This window comes from Topomyia yanbarensis, chromosome 3, assembly GCF_030247195.1.
Source record: "Topomyia yanbarensis strain Yona2022 chromosome 3, ASM3024719v1, whole genome shotgun sequence".
In the NCBI taxonomy this organism is placed as follows: Eukaryota; Metazoa; Arthropoda; class Insecta; order Diptera; family Culicidae; genus Topomyia; species Topomyia yanbarensis.
This window is the reverse complement of record NC_080672.1, coordinates 26,842,424-26,860,127: the sequence shown is the minus strand read 5'-3', so window position 1 is coordinate 26,860,127 and position 17,704 is coordinate 26,842,424. Positions and strand designations below refer to the sequence as shown.

The window sequence follows — 17,704 nt, the reverse complement described above, 5'->3', positions numbered from 1 at the left end:
CTAGTAAGAGTCGGAAAAGATGGTATAGCCAGTTTGCTTATAGCCTTCGTGGAAGCAGGTGTCAAAGTTGGCGTGGGGTACATTTGTACCCCAGTGTACGGTTGCCGTTAGCGTTTCGTGCTGTCAGAGGAAATGTGACTCGTGACAATACCAGTTTAAATACTGATTGTTTTAGTACGTAAGTAACAGTTAGTATTATATAATCGTCTTTAATAATTTATACAATTAATTTAATTTAATTTAGAAACAGAAAAGAAAATGGTTTTCATTTTTGCTGATTTTTATTGTTTGTTTTTTATAGTTTTTCAAAACGATGGCTCGCAAGTATAATTTGCGCACAGTTACTACTGTAACAGTAACGTTGCGTGTTACCAATGAAGTACTAGTCAGAAATATTTTTTTCGTTTAAATTTCCACCCCATTTCGTGGTATTTTCTAAAACCCGATTTTTAAACTTTCACTCTTCCAAATAATTATGCTTTTTCTAGACCATTCTTTCAACTTTTAGAATCATTTGATTTTTTCAAATCGGTTGAAAATTCGCAACGTTATACAGATTTTTATTAAAACAGTCCGCGATTTTTTCACTTTCACGGTATTTCTGACAAAAGATGCCTAGATTACCGTTGCAAAAGTCCACGCTTCTGCTTTCAGGAACTATTGGAAAATTGAAGAGAAATTAATTTTTAGTGACAAATGTTCCAAAAACTGGTCAAGCTACCATATTTTATTGTTCAAACGTTTTGTGTTATATTTGTCAAGTCATGTCAATCCCATTCGCAAAACGTGAGATCGGAGAAAATCTCGATTTCTTGAAATCTTGAAATAGAATGACCGAAAATTCAAGTCAATTCATCTTTTATTTATAAGATTCATTGTTTGGGACTTATATGCCGTCACTTATAGAAACAAACTGATATATGGTCGGTGTTAAGTCAGACCGGACTAAGTCGCAAAACATCAAAAAATGAGATAACGATAACACCGGATAAAGAATTTCTTCAGCTACATTCAACTTTTGCCAGATTTGAAATATGTAACCAAAAACAAAAATTATTGCAAAAAATAATTTCCAATTATAACGTAGAGGATGCTGCGATTCAAACTTTGAAGCCGTTTTTCTCGAAATCAATGTTTTGTCACTTAGTCCGGTCTGACTTAACACCGACCATATGATCGTATAAGAATCTCACTAATTTTCCCTTTTTTTTTTTGATTTTACTGACAAATTCCAAAACAAGTCTGGTGAAGCAATTAGTTTTAAAACATTTTGAATCAGGACACTTTTATAGCGCGAACGGCTTCCATGCTGCCGTTGAGAAATCCATACAACATCATAAACCAGCCACAACATTTTCAGATTTTAGACGGATAGTTGAGGAAGTGCAGAAGAATGTTGAGGTAGCGAACATCAGTACCGTCAGCATGCACACTGAGCCTCGGCCAGGATCCCGGGAATTTTAGGGGCCCCGCAATGAGAAATGGTACTTAACCGTTATGTGTCCAACTAAAAAAACTCCTCTATCAGGCCAAAGATGGTACCCGGGTACCCACAAATTGAAATGCTCATATCTATGGCTTTCTTTAACCGATTTGGACACTTTTAGATATTTTGGATTCATGAACTCGTCTTATTTTTTAATTCTGTAAAATTGATCCGGATGAATGGATCTGGTCCCGGATTTTCCAGAGTAATGTTCCAGTACTAGGGTATGATTTGTAAATTTTAATAATGTCCTAGCAATATGAGTATCAACACTCTTCAAATTGTCTCGGAAGTCTGTTATTTATTGTTACGGGACCCTATGGCAATCTGAAAAATGGAATTGGAATGGAATGGCTACTCACGGCCGCACGAGAACCGGCTCCGAAATGTCCGCTCCGGGGTCAAATCACCAAATGGTTCCAAAACCACGAGAGCCTACTGATGCAATTCCAAGAATTTTGATGCCCATATTGCAAGTATTCCATTGAAGTTTACAAATAGTATCCCAGCACTGGAACATGCTTGCGGAATTCCGGATTCCCGGGAACCGAATGATGTAACCTGATTCATTTTTACAAACTCTAAAAGCGAATGAGTTCCCGAATCCAAAACCCTAAAAAGTATCAAAATCGGTTGGAAATTACCCTAGTTATTGGCAGGGCCGTCGAGAGCTGCGTCGCACAAAGAAGTAACTAGAACAAATTCCTGGCCAATAACCAAAATATTTTTTTTTTCGATTTTCTGCTTCGTTATATTTTTGTTACATACCTAAAAACCTGTTGAATAATGTGGCAACATTAGGAGTATGTCAAAAATTGTTAAAGATTTTTTGCATGGATGAGAAATAGTGATATTTTAAGGGGTTTTTTTATCATTTTAATTATATATCCAGCAATATCGCTTTCTAGTGATGATGACTGTATTAAGTAAGACAATATTATTACAAATGTAGTTGAACACAAGCATTTGTATAACTTTAGGCTAAAACCGACTGTAAATAGTAATGTTGCTGTACATTGCACCAACTTTAAAATATACGTTTTTTAAACATTTTATTCCAAACTTGAATGATAAAAAAAGTTACATTATACGGCAAGATACGGCAAAGTTGCTGAAGCAGTATTACAAAACCAGATTCCAGTTATCCGAAAAACATTCGAACTCTTCCGATCTTGTCCGATCTACAAATTCCAAGCGATTTGAAAATATTGAAATTTTTAGTAATTTGAGGTACACCGAAATGTTGTAGGGCCAAATACTAAGTTTTTAAAATGAATCTTTATGAAAATATGCACAGGCATCTCTTTTCTTCCCCCTTTTCGACTGAGCAACTGTTTGTACAACTGAAAAAAAAACAAATGTATTCGCAAAGATCACCTCGAAATTACTAGTATTCGAAAGGATATAGAAAATTTACCTCTGCCCTGGTAGGTGGATAGATGCCAAATTGTTCCAAAAACTAGTTATTGTCTATTTTGTGTTCATATTAGGGCATAATGAAAGCAATTGCAGCAGCAAATAATTTTGGCCAGGATTTGACCCCAGTTACTCCTCTGTGCGTCGGGCCCCAAGGCTTGTATTACAGCCGGGCCCTTTTAAACCTAAGCCCTCTAGTTCAGTATGAGTAAGTACCTCTTCATGGAACCATGGAAAAATTCGTGAGTCCGTGGTTTCTATTAGTCTCCGGTTGACTCATATTGCCACATCTACAGATAGCGTGCCAGACAGCTTCTTATTGCACGGTATCCAAATCGGGAAAAAAAACTGCCATAGTTTTTCAATTTGCGGATACTCAGGAATCAGTAGCGTATAGCTCAAATGGTACGTTCCCCATGTTGATCGGAGATTTGTGCCATGCAATGAATCGTCTTTCATGATTTCCCTGATGGGAAGGATTAGGGAAGTGGTTAGGTTAGGGGTAAGGAATATACCCAAGAGACCACGAACCATTATTTAATGGCTTTGGATATGTTCTATATTCGCATACAAAACATACTCTTTACGGCTTCATAGTTCTATAGAGATCATTAAAGCACGCTTAGTGTCGGAAAAGGCGAAATAGTGTGCCAGAATAGAGCTAGTTCAAAAGCACCTTAATGGCTGTCAGCAATGTTAACATAGACCCGTGTTTTTTAAAAGTAACTCTTCCCTTTTCTATCGACACAGCAAAAGAAAGAAAAAAATTGCTTTCGATAACGTCGCCACCCTTCCTCGCTTCTCTCGTTTTACATGCCGACTGTTTAAATTGACGATTTAGTGCCTATGGAAAAGAGATTCGATCCGTGGTCGAAGACCTTGTCTCAATTTGGTATACGCGTTTGATCACTGATCTGTACAAACATTTGCATGCATACTCGGTTTAATGCTAACTCTACCTAGATGTTTGGTTGAAATTACACAAACGTCTATTGTGGATTATATTTGTAATTGCATTTTTTCGAAAAATCGTACAGAATTTGCATTTTGATTTTAAGTTTATTGCATCATCATTTATTACATGAAGGCATACGAGTGAACAGCCCCACAATGGTAAACACCTAAAAAATGCGCAACCAACAATTCTAAGGTTGACCTGAAAGAACTCGCCACTAGCGAATTTGCAAACGCAGCGGCTTAAGTCGCGGTGCACATAGCACAACAAACGTGAGTCACTGTGTTGCTCGAAGAATTAATGATTGTTTATAGGTATCCGCGGTAAATAATCGATTTCCAATGACACCGGCTGCAGGTGTTTATACGATTGTATAGAATTTGGCTGTGCCAATATTAATTAACGTAATTATTTACATAGGCGTGGCGTTTTTATGATTGTGAGCGCATCGATACAAATGCATAATTATGTTCGGGAAATAGAGCGTTCAACTACTTACGAATAGCTTTAGTTAGAACAAGAGAACACGAGGTTCTAGCGAGAACCGAAGGCTCACTAACACTAAACCAATTAGGAAGGAAGGAGAATAGGAATACATTAACATAAAAATTACATACGAAGGAGAAAGATAGAAAGCGATGCGACACTAAAACAAATATAATGTCAATCGCATGCTGAACAGGGATAGATAGTCAATAATTGAAATTTTGCTGAAGTAAGCAAAAAATTTACTATATAAACTTCAGAAGATTTAGAATCGAGGCTTTTTTCTTTTTCTCCCTTTTTCAATTAACTCGATCAAGGCTGGGCCCCATGTACTGTGCGTACCTCTGGCTGCCAACAACCGAGATCAATTTGAGTAATAGATTGCGTAGGTGCGAAAGAGTTCGCGCAGTAGGGTAGTTCAGAAAGTGTAAGTAAAAGTAGGGAAAATATATCGTTTTTTTTCTACCTATCCTTTGTGTTTCTCTTCAATTCCGCCGCGGTGCGTAAGCATTTACGGCGCACGAGTTTAGGTAACGCATAGAGTAAAGTGGGGCAAAAGTGCGCACCTAACAGTTTTCGTAAAATAACTATTGGTAGAAAAACACTAGAAAATCGGCATGATTACAAATTAATACTCTCATCACACATTTTCCAAACGTAATACTAGATATCACTTGGTTTTGCTTGTAATCCGAGAAATAATTATTTTCTTATGAATACTCAAATGCGCACTTTTGCCCCATGGTCGGGGCAAGAGTGCGCTTAGCACGGGGCAAAAGTGCGTACTGATTAAATAGCCGAGTTATTACCGCCCATAAATTAAACTAATCAATTTTAGGATATCCATCCCCTCTTGCTCTTCCTTCATAACTAAAAAGTACCCCTCCCTCTGCCTCGGTTGATGTTGTTCAGTTTTCCATTATGTTGAAAAAATTTGAATGTTTCATCTTTTAGACAATGTCGTTCATGATCACCCCTCGTAACATCATTATTTGTCATAGTTGGGTGGATGACTACAAGAATTCTTGCGAATATGCTATTTATATTGGAAATATATCTTTATTTACATATGCATAGTTTTTTTGTTTCTTTTTTAATTACTCTGAGCTTTCGGAGCTCTATATTTTCCCTTGGAACCAGTTATGCTGATGCTTTTGTTCCTAAACCGCTCATATCAGTCGTAATTTGACCGGTGCGCTCGCAGTTATTGAAGATGCTGGTCTCTTCTTTAAATCATGGAAGAATTAGTTCAATTTTTATATGAAAAGCTTCATTCGCGTCTTTTTATTGGGGCGGATATGCTATGCGCACTTTTATCCCACCGTCAGTTCTTTAACTTATTAAATTGTTACGAAAATTACTGAATTTTTTTCATCAAATCAAATAAATCTCGCAACGAACCATATGTTGATGATTTTTAAGGTACTGTAGTTTTATAGATCCTGATTTATTCAAACAACCAATTTATGATTCCCAAAATTCAAAAAATTACATCAAAACAGCGAAAAATGATCCTTCCCCCTTAATTTCAAGCCACTATATTCAAACCTTTCATGCTTATATGTGCGATTAGTTGACTTAATGATATACTAAATCTATACAGAGTTGCTAGGTTCTAGCGCTTGTGTGCTTCTAAAAGTCCTATGCGCACTTTTGCCCCATGCGCACTTTTACCCCACCTTACTCTACGTACATTTGTTATTGTTCGGTGTCTCAAAGCAGAATAAGAAGATTCTATATTTGCACTTAGATTTTAAGCTATTTGACGACTGTAGAACTTTAATTTTGGGATGTTATCGGCTAAAACAGTCATAAAAATAATCGAAAACGACGTGTCGTCTCTATATCCGACAGTTTCGGTGACTTTATTTCACCTTTACCAAGGAATCAAAAAAACGAACCGTTTCTATTCCTTGATAAAGATGAAATAAAGTCACCGAAACTGTCGGATAAAGAGACAACACGTCGTTTTCGACTATTTTTATGACTGTTTTAGCCGATAACATCCCAAAATTTGCACTTAGAGTTTTCTATAAAAGCTTCGTAGCATTTATCTTCTAAAGCTTTTTAGCACGATGTCTATGTTATGTATATCGATATAGTGCTAGATTTAGTTCTTTTCATTTTAGGTGCATTGAAGCAATGAAAATACTTGTATAAGGCTAGTTAGCAATGGAATCGCTGACTTATAGCTTATCTAGAGATTTGAATTAGGGTATTGCAAAAAAAAAAAATTTTTTTCGAGTTCTCAAAGGCCCACCTGCCCCCCCCCCCCCCTCTCATATTGTGACAAATGTCAAATGCTCAGTTGCCAAATTTCACTTCACTTGGACAATTTTAGACTCCCTCCCACTTCGCTTGAAATTTTTGAAATTAGTATTTGAATGGAGAAATTTCTGTTCCTGGAAAAATACGGGAAAAAGGGGTACTTAAAGACCGTCACTAAAAGTAAACAGGAATACAGTTTGACCACAATAGGCCACTAAAAAATTTTCGACATAGTAGGTTGGAGCACGATATTTTGCTTCTACGGTGCAGACAAAGTGACACACGGATTGATTTATTTGCTGGTAGCAATGGAGCAATTTCTAGCTTTTGTTGTAAGCAAAATGAGAAGGTAGAAGAATCAGTTCGAAATTCCCGTTTAAAATTATTAAATCAAAAAGATTTTCTATTTACATAAGTTTATCTCATATTGAATCCAAGAAAACCATTTCTAATCGTAAATTTTATGCAGTTTTAATTAATAAACAATGTGATACGTCCAATACAGGAACCGGTTTTGATATGCTGTGAGAATATGTAGGACCTGACAACAATATAGACACAGAAAGCAATAATAAAACTCAAATTAAACAACTGCGAATACAGTGGGCTACTGAGTACTGCTCCTATTGGATGAACCGAACTGATTTGATTTCTTTATTTCGCACATTATAATTAGGTGCTTATTTGACATCACACACATTTTTGGCAAGGCCCAAAATCACCGTTCTATCTCAACACAATGCACTTTTGGAAGAAAAACTCCTTGAGCTTACTATAAAAATACAAAAATTATCCATTTTAATCACCGGTTAATTAAGGACGGTCTACCTTCTCATCTCACCCACGTTAACATCATCCCCGTATATATAGGCAAGGGCCCTAGAGAGATGTGCTTACACGAATTATCTACACACGCACCTGACGTCGTGATTAACAAAATGTATGTCAAGATACGGAGACTTCCATGAGAGCTGTAACTTCGCATTTTCCCGAGTGTCCCTACAAAAAGACACTGCACCACGGAAAACTTTGTGCAAAAGCAGTTACGAAAAACCCACCTACTATAACCGTAAACAGCACACCGTTATCTTATGCTAAACCACAAACGGCTACAAAACAAATACCTTCGGGTCTGACAGGAATAAATATTCACTCGGTAGCGGTTCAGTCCATATTGACAACTGCAAAAGCAGCATCCAGCACCCCAAAAACCACTGTAAGCAATATCGGCGAAGAAGATAAAAACAATGATGACGGATTTACACTTATCACCCGTAAGGGTAATAAGCAGGAAAAAACATCTGATCGCGAGCACCAAGACACCTTTAACGAGAAGAGAATTAAATGATCCCCATGACGCAGTAGGCGAGCCGCGAAAGAAGGTCTCCGCTCGCAATAAAAAGTTGCGCGCACAGCAAATATTATTGATTACCCGTTGGATAATCAATAATATTTGCTCTTTTATTTTTATTTTGCACATATTGTAAACACATAAAGGATCCACGGCTCCGTTAAGCTACCGCTATGAGCCGTGTCAAAAAACGAAATAAAAAAAATATTCACTCAACAACAATCACGCCCAGTGACTCCAAGCCAACAACCGGCACCACCAGCAAAGAAGCGAACGTAGAAGAGGACGGATGCGTTTGTCCGTAGGCTCGCATTTCTGTTTGATCGATTCAAGCAATAAAACTCGTATTTTAAACTTGTACACTAAGTAGACAAACTTAAGAATATTTGGTGTTAACAAATGTCAACTATCAAATAAAGTTTTCATTTTTTTTACGCTTTCACCATCTAACAATTTTATAGGCAAATGATTACAAAGAAATTACTATTGCCATTTTTTGCTCTTCTATGAATACTGGAATGTTTGTGTTGTTTATATTCATTAAAAGCTTTCAAATGCATATACTATATTTTATTATTATACATGACATGACAAATATACAAGAAAAGAAATCATTATTCGAGTTTTAAAATTTTGTAAAAGAAAAAACAGCCACGGTAATATTGAACTGAAAAAATAATATTGAACTGAAATCTCGACATTTCATGCATTTTAAAGGTGTTTGGCATCAAAAATACGAATACGATTTCTGAAATTTCATAGACATCTGTGGGGATAATATAGCTATCATTTCGGACTAAGTTTGTGAAAATCGGCCCAACCATTTCCGAGAAACTGATATGAATTTGCTAGTTTTGAAAGATGGCCGCTTTACCCGGGCACTTCCGGAACCGTATATAGTGGTCAATGTAGTCAACGGAAGTTTGTTTGGCCGTCGGTGACCTAGAACAGCAAATTTAAGTTGTTTGAGAGACATTTTAGCGAAATTTTTACCTTTTTTGCTTTCATCGGAGTATCGGTTTGAATCACAATTTGCTATGTGATAGCACGCCCCAACCCGTAACTCCGGAACCGGAAGTCGGTTCGGGATAAAATTTAATAGCCATTTGCGGGGACGCAACATCTTTCATTTGAGACTAGATTTGGTTGATTCGGGCTAGCCATCTCCGAGAAACTGATGTGACTGTTATTCTGAATTTGGATACTTCCACCGGGGCTTCCGGAACCGATGATGGTGGACAATGTGACCAAAGAGACTTTAAATGGCTGTTAGTGACCTAGTACTACAAATCGAAGCAGTTGTGGTCACATTTTGGAAAAATTTTCACCATTATACATTCATTGCAGAATTTATTAAAATCGACATTTTCTACGTGATCGTACTCATCACCCTGTAATTCCGAAACCGGAAGTCGAATCCATTAGAAAATCAATAGCAGTCTATGGGAACGTCGCACCTTTCATTTGGGACTAAGTTTGTAAAAATCGGTTCAGCCAACTCTGAGAAAAGTGAGTGAGATTGTGCTCGCGTACGCACACAGACGCACATACACACATACATACACACACAGACATTTGCCGAACTCGACGAGCTGAATCGAATGGCATATGTCATTCGGCCCTCCGGGCCTCCGTTAAAAAGTCGGTTTTCAGAGCAATTGCAATACCTTTCTATTGAGAAAGGCAAAAATTCAGGAGTCCCTCCTCACTCCCCCTTACTTTATCAACAATGTTATTAACCCAAAAGCTTGACTTTGTGATGTTCTATGATGTCACAAAGTTTCAATTTCCAGCTATGGATAAAACATGGAAATTTCATTAATTGAAACCTAAAAAGGGGGTCCCGGGTACCGCGTCGGACACAACGGTTAAAACTAATATCTCAGTAAGGTAACATTTATTTACTAATTTTCGGTGAAATATTTTCCGTGTCTTTGCTATCAAATGTCGCTTTTACCTAGATCTCAACAAGAAAAAATGTTCTCAGTGATCTCAGCTGTTTGGACTTCGGCAAAACTTACAAAAAAACTGAGATACAGCAGAAAAAAATTAAGTGTATAAACTAGGTTTGCAGTATATTCTATGTGTTAGAACTAGAGTTATGGGAGTTTTATGCGGTTAAATTTAAAGTGGAGCCAACTGAACGGATACTTTTTACAGTGCATTAGAATAACCGGGTCTCCTTCATCTTCATTTTATTAAACTTCATGCCAATTAAAGACAATTTGGGAAATAATCTGAAAAATGATCAAAATGCAAATGGGACTGGCATGCGGTCATGGGCAATACAACCTATACCTATGTATACCAGATCGCTTTAAAAGTAGATTCAAGTTATTTTTTAATTTTCACCGTGTAATGCTTAATCGCAACAAACTTTATTCTCGTATTACTAAATTGTTTTTAGCAAAAAAAAAGAAATATTTTCGTTATCCAGCCTAAAATACTGTCGAAACAAGCACAAAATATCTAATATACAAACGTTACAAATACTACAATGACCACCAGCCAAGGTATGGTGTTGTTACCCTGTACTGAAATGAAGCACTCGGCTACATAGAGAGTCCATAACGTGTCGTAACTCAGCATCAACTGATCATGCATCATCCGCTACCTAAGTTCAGGCGCATTCATACTCTCCGTGAACGTGGACGTGAAATCGAGTTGATCTTGCATATTTGTATGTGTTTCAAATTGTTTCCGTTGACACAGGAACAATGTCTCAGATCCACATTTATTGCATTGATATTTTTGTTAGTTTAATTAAATAATTTATAATTTTGTTATCTTTCATTATTTTTATCGCATAGTAATTTTTCAAAGGCTCATCATTTTTGTATTTAGTTTTAGGCAATTTTGTAAAATCATACTAACGTAATATTATATTATAAATAATAGAATTTAAGAACGTTTTCTGAACTCGTCCACCCCTGATAACAAACAAATCTACTAACATCCCTCCGGCGAAGAATAGGTAAACTTAGAACGGGCGAAATTAATCGCACCGCAGAACCACTGTTTCCGAATTCGGCGAAGGAAGAAGAGAGAGAGAGAGGGAAGGAGAGGAGAAGTGATTGAAACGAGGAGTCGTTGGAAGCCACTGAAAGAAGCCGCACGTCAAAAAAATAAGTCCCTCGAATTTGGGCAGAAAATTAAAGAAGACGAAAAGGTGTCGCGGTTAGTGAGACCGGTGAAGACGTTCGACGAAAGAACGGTACGAAGGACTGTGGCGACGAGTTAGTGTGTCGGTGGTACGTCTCCGTTTCTTCGAAGCCAGATAGCAGATTCGAAGGAGGTTATCAGGACGACGCAACACCACCACGAGGACCCGGTTACATTCGTACGTCGCATCTCGGACAGGGAAAAGTACCCAACCATTGGACACCAAAAAGGCGCTGGTGACCGGTGAGACTTACGTTATCGCCGAGTCACACGCTTTCGCTAAGTGCGGGAACGACCGTTTTGGACGTTTGGGTCTATTCCTAGACTGATGAGTTCCCCCGGCGTCTGCGAGCACCGTGGATAGGGCAACCGTTACAATTTCCCCGAGCGGCCATCGTCACATCACATACCGAATTGGCGAGGTGCTTCATTCAAGCTTTGGATAGCTCTATCCACATCTACAAATCCAGCTCCTCACCCTCTCTCCACCATTGAAGCAGCAAGGGCCCCAACAGTTCCTGACGACAGTATACGCCTTGTAAGAAAAGCTAAATATATAAGTTAAAATGTACCTCTTTTGCTTTGTATAACTTTCTTTTTCATTGAGCCTTATGTCTGTCTTAAATGTCGATCTGTTTCGTTCGTTAAAAGTGCTATCAGGTAAGTCAAGGTTGTGAGTCCTCCCTTGAGCAGTGTGAAAGCCGACCCTGGGTGAAATAAAACCCGATTGAGCTAGTCGTTTGTTACAAAATAAACAACACATTTCACTCATAGCAGCCTGTTTCCAAAAGGATGCCAGAAACCAATCATTTTTACACACGTTTCTGGGAGTGAGTAAAAAAATCAAACCAATCCAAGTAGTTTTTGATTCTCAGGATTTCACTCCTAGTTTTGGCTCCTCGTGTTCACTCCGGTTTGTTATTCTTCTTCCTACGCCGCCTATAGTCCGAATCTAATTTCAAACTTCGCTAATAGTTCTTCAAGATTTGTTAGTATGTATAATTTCTTAATTATCCATTTGACAGTTACATGAAAATAACCAAAATATGATTCAACTATGTAGTTTGATCATCGGATCCTACCGATAAGTTCTCCGTCATGCAGTCACATCTTTCGCCGATAAGTTTGCCATCATGCAATCACATTCAAAATGTTTCTTTTCTCTTTAGGTTTTCGTTGAGGAAATATAAAAAGTTAAAAAATGGGTATTTTTTCAATTTAAATTTTTAACATAAATTTTTGTTTTTGTTGAAAAACAGCACAACATTTTTTTCAGTGTATATTTTTTTCGTATAGAAGTATCCATTCCCTGAAACTCATTCACAGATAGTTTTCGCTGTATAAAATGGAGTAATCGACCAAAAAATTTTGGAAAATGGTACACGTAGAAACGTATACGCCCTTTTGAAATAATGGAGATTCATAAACCGAACACAACTGCAAAGTTTCGTTCGAATCGACGACAGTCATATTTTGCGGTCAGCCGGTTTCCCATGGAATCCCTCTAGAGATCCCAGTTCATAGATTTGGGATTACAAAATGTGACGATATCTAGAGATACGTTGGAATGATCAAGGACGATGTACTTATGATCCGATAACGACGGTTCGAGCTCGTTTGGTACGAGCCAGTTTTCGAACTCATGCGTAATACTGTCAGAGCAGAGAGTTACGTCTAACACATCTTCTCTGCCAGTTGTTGGAGGATTTGCTACATTCAGTTTGTGTACAGTATGATACAACCCTTTTGATATCATCAGAAGATAATAGTTTATTATGCAGCAGGTATGCCGAACAATAGACGTATTTCTTGTTTATGTAATCAACAGTCATATTGACTGCGTCAGCATAAATATCGCGAGTTGTGAGGTCGGATATAAGACATGCGTCGATTGCACTATTCGCAAGTATACATGCACGAGGCATTTCACTCGGATTTGTCATGCCATTTTTGTTGTTTAGTAGCTTTCCAACATAGAAGTTTCCATCATGAAAATACTTAATTGCAAATGAAAGGTATAACGCTCCCATAGGCTGAAATTTTTAGTTGATCTGACTTACGGTTCCGGAGTTTAAGAGTTTAAAGGTTTAAGAGTGTGGTCACACAACAAATTCCCATATGAACTAGTAACACCATGATGTCCGAATGATGTAATACTTATTGAGTATCTCAATATTAAACATACTTCATATCTTCCAGTCCCTGATAATTGAATGTAAAAGTGACTCACTCATAGTTGTTAAAAATGGGTTGGCCACTCAGTGTGGTTCAACGAATAAAGAACGGGAACTTTTGTATGTAAAGACGACTTTTGGGGTATTTTTTTCAACAGAATGCCGATGGTGTTCGGGTGGTAATAATGCGGCTAAGCCGCTCTACTTCTTCCTTCGTGACCATGGAACATGGTATCCGCTATGCACAAACCACATTGTGCACCTATGACCAACAAACTGCTACGTGTCAGTTCTGTGAATATGGAAATGAAAAACCATACGTAGAAAACCTAAGGATAAAAACATCAAATACAACAAAAACAAGCCACCAGACTTCAACATCCAAAGTAAAATCACAAACAATCAGAATCAATTAGTTCAAATGGCTTCGTTTATACTCCAAGAAACGTATTTTTGACGATGCATTACCAAAAGCCAAGTGTCATATTAAGATGCAGTTTTTCTAGAAATTTTAGCGAGGTAGGGTATTTTAAATATAGGGGATTTAGACACTTTTCAAAATATTGAATATTCTCAATTATTCAAAAAGTTCGTGTGTGACCTCCCCTGACAATGACATCCTTCAAGATATCACAAAAATAAATTTACTAATCAGTTGAAATTTTAACCATGCTCCTTAATCGGGCCCTTTGAGATCTACTTCCATGCCAAAGAGAAAAAGGTTTGAAATATGCGGCAGATTCTACAAGCTCTGACGTAATAATATTCGGCCGTGATCGCTTCGATAAACTTAAAGTGGTAGTAACCAATCTAAAGTGAACGAATGATATTGCTAGTTACGTATCACTTGCGAAGCAGTATTGCACCTACGTACCTGCAAACGAAGTCGAAATCAATGGCGTGGTTTCCGTTTCGAGTATTAATAACGTAGATCTGTTGTAGCACGATGTTGATCGTTGTTCCGATACTGGACAGCAAACGATGGCATAAGAAATAACCGTATCACCACAAAAATGATCGGTATTTCTTTTCCATTTCCCTCGCATAGTGTTATAGTTAATTATTTCTCACAGAAAGCGCCCATTGAAGTGATAGACAGATTGAGTACCATTTATTTTGTATTGGTAATGTAATCGAACTATTATCAGTGTACTGTATTCAGGCAGCATGCGGTGCTTTGTTGATTTTTCCTCCATTGTTCTGTTTCTTTTATGCATTTCCGTGAAACCGGCTGTTTGTTAATAATAGATCATTGTTTGTAATAAAATTACCGTCATAACTTTATTTATATTTTAAATAAAATGATGGTCAATTTCAATTCCTTTCAGTAATGATTCCAATGCGTGAGAGATTTAGAAGTGAATCCTCTTACTGTTGTCAATTCATTGGAGTGAGAACCGTAACTCAATTAGCGTTGTATAGTATTTTGAATGCTAACCGTTTAATTCTGTTTTGTCTGGAAGGTTTGCCATCGGTACCGTGAAGGAGCTCAGCACATTCGTACCTTAGGCATAGGTAGACTCATATCGAGTTTATTTTGCCGGATTTGCTTCACCTTTGACCTAATCCCTAACACAATAATTTTAAGCAATTGGGACGAACAAGGAAAGAATCGTGGGGCTTATTCCTGTGGAAGAAATGTTGAAAAGTGTTTCTACTGTGGAGAAAGTCGACATTATCTTTCAACCTTCCACGCATGCAAACAGCGTGAGGAGAAACTAAAGGACTCTTTTCGGAGGTGCTCTAAGCGTACTTTTGCAGAACGAGTTCTACGCCACCAAGCGCTAAGAATATATTCACTCTCCTGTCTACCAGCGTATGTGACTCCAAAGATCCCCAGGACGGAACATCTTTTGCTATTCTCTCAGGAAACAATAGAATGAGGAACAAGTCTCCTTGTAAAAGCCAGAAGATATCCCTGCAAAGATTACCCAAAGTAATAACTCGAGAAAGTCCTGATATCATACCGAAGCAGGCGGTCTCGGTAGTCTGAGCTCAGATAAAGAGGTCCCAGCACTTCTTGGGATAATAAAAGGCACAAGTAATCCCATGTTTCAGTCGGAGAAACATCCCTGTGCTGGACAAATAAAATTGAGTATTCCACTGGCGTTTGTGCAATGAAGCTTTTTACAACCAGTACCATAAAGGGCGAACACGAAATTATTGCGATACCGAAAATGTCATGCCAATTTTCTTATAATGTTTAAAATCAAACCAAAATTTTAGGGTAGTTTTATACATATATTTACTTCAAAAATCAAAAGAAAAGTTAATCGATGGAGCCTTGAGTGTAAAATTGAACGCATTTTCGCTTGATGCCCTCCATAAAAGTCTTTACAGTGTCATCCGGTACCAGTTTCTCAGTTTTTTTTCCATTTTCTTAATATGTCCTTCTCGTCTTTGACTGTCTTCTTGCTCTTCCGAAGTTCCCGCTTCATCATTGCCCAGTACTGTTCCACCGGGCGCAGCTCCGGACAGTTTGGTGGATTCATGTCCTTTGGAACAAAATGGACAGAATTGGCCTCATACCACTCCAGGACACTTTTAGAATTGTGGCATGATGCCAAATTTGGCCAAAATAGCGGAGCTTCGTCGTGCTGGTGCAAGAACGGCAAAAGGCACTTCTCGAGGCACTCAGATTTGTAGACCTCGCCATTTACTGTGCCCTTTGTCACGAAAGGCTCACTCCTCAGTCCACAAGAGCAGATGGCCTGCCAAATGAGATATTTGGAGGCGAACTTCGACATTTTCTTCTTCTTCAATTTGTCGTCCACATAGAACTTGCTCTTGCCGGTGAAAAACTCCAACCCCGGAATTTGCTTAAAATCGGCTTTTATATACGTTTCGTCGTCCATCACACAACAGCCATATTTTGTCAGCATCTTCTCGTAGAGCTTCCGTGCCCGAGTTTTAGCCGTCGATTGCTACCGCTCATCGCGGTTTGGGAAGTTCTGTACCTTGTATGTATGTAGTCCAGCTCTCTTCTTTGCATTCTGGACGTAGCTCTGCGACATGCCGATCTTTTTAGCCAAATCACGGCTTGAGATTAAAGCAAATCCCAACGCTTTAATCATCCTCTTCACCTTTCCCTCCGTCTTTTTGTTCTCCGGTCCCGGTTTTCTTCCAGCTCCTTTGCCGTGGTCCAACGTCAACCGCTCCTGGAACCGCTTCAACACTCTGGAATGGTGAATGTTCAACATTTTTCCCAACTGCCGGTGCGACAGGTCAGGAAATTCCAGGTGTTTGGAAAGAATTTGTTCTCTCGACTCGCGTTGGTTCACCTCCATTTTCGTTGAATCGAAAAACACGACTTCGAGTTTGACAGCATGTAAACAATACACATCAATGAGAAAGTGTGCAAAATTTGGTTGATTTTTACCCAATGGTAAAAAAGTTATGCCCTGTTGAATGTGTCGCAATAATTTTGTGTTCGCCCTTATACAATTTTTGTGAAATGATTTGTTATTACACCAACCCAAAATAATGGCGAATGACCCACAGAGGTTAAAGCCACAAATAAACAACAACAAATAAAATTGACTGACAGTGTGGAACGAATCTTAACAACTTTCAATATTTCTAACTCACTTGAATTCTCTTGATACTCTCCCTCCTTGCGGTAAAAATTAATTATTTTTATGCAGCAGACAACAAAATGGCGCCTCGTAACTCCAAATTTCAACCAAATCGAACCAGCCTACATGGAATAGAGTTGCCAAACTCGTACCATGAATTTTGAAGCAATCAGTACGTTGCATGAACAGGAACATGAACCAAAACCACGTATCATGTAATTGAGCTTAATTTGAATCTTGACGCATAGGATGAGAGGGATTTTTTTCAAAATAGTATTTAACACAACTACATGCGTTTTCGCTGAAACCAATGAGGGTCTTAGATTCTAATTGTGCCAATAGAGTGGAAATCTTTTCATCAAATCTCCTTCGTTTATATTTTAGTTAATCATTTTTTAAACTTTTTCCCTGTTAGTCAGCCGCCCACAGGCATACCACATACCGCTGCTAGACTTGACCTTCTGCTCCGACAGACTCGCATAGTGAACGAACTACTGTTACTAGCCATCTTACATAGTTTTGACTTATTTTATTGCTTGAAACTTTCACGAACGGAATGAAAAGTCTTCCAATATTTCCCACCATAACTTGGTCAAGTTATTAACACTAATATATTGTTTATTTGAACCCACATCCAAGGAAGAAGGTAAACATGCAAATAAATAGCGGCTCCAATATTTATTATAACATTGCAGCATCCCCCGTTGGCGTTAATATGGATGGAGGCGGATCGTATTTTATTACAAAGAGTGACTCGTGCTGTACTGTGGCAGGACTACAAATTGATACAAAAAGTGTGTATGTGTACAAGCACATAAAAATCTAACCAAC

General features: G+C 38.0%; 1 protein-coding gene across 10 annotated transcripts in view; it reads right to left on the bottom strand.

The window, feature by feature from the left end:
* LOC131693600 (D-beta-hydroxybutyrate dehydrogenase, mitochondrial) overlaps nt 1–17,704 on the bottom strand; it is a 268,652-nt gene that overhangs the window by 236,771 nt on the left and 14,177 nt on the right. The window lies entirely within an intron of this gene.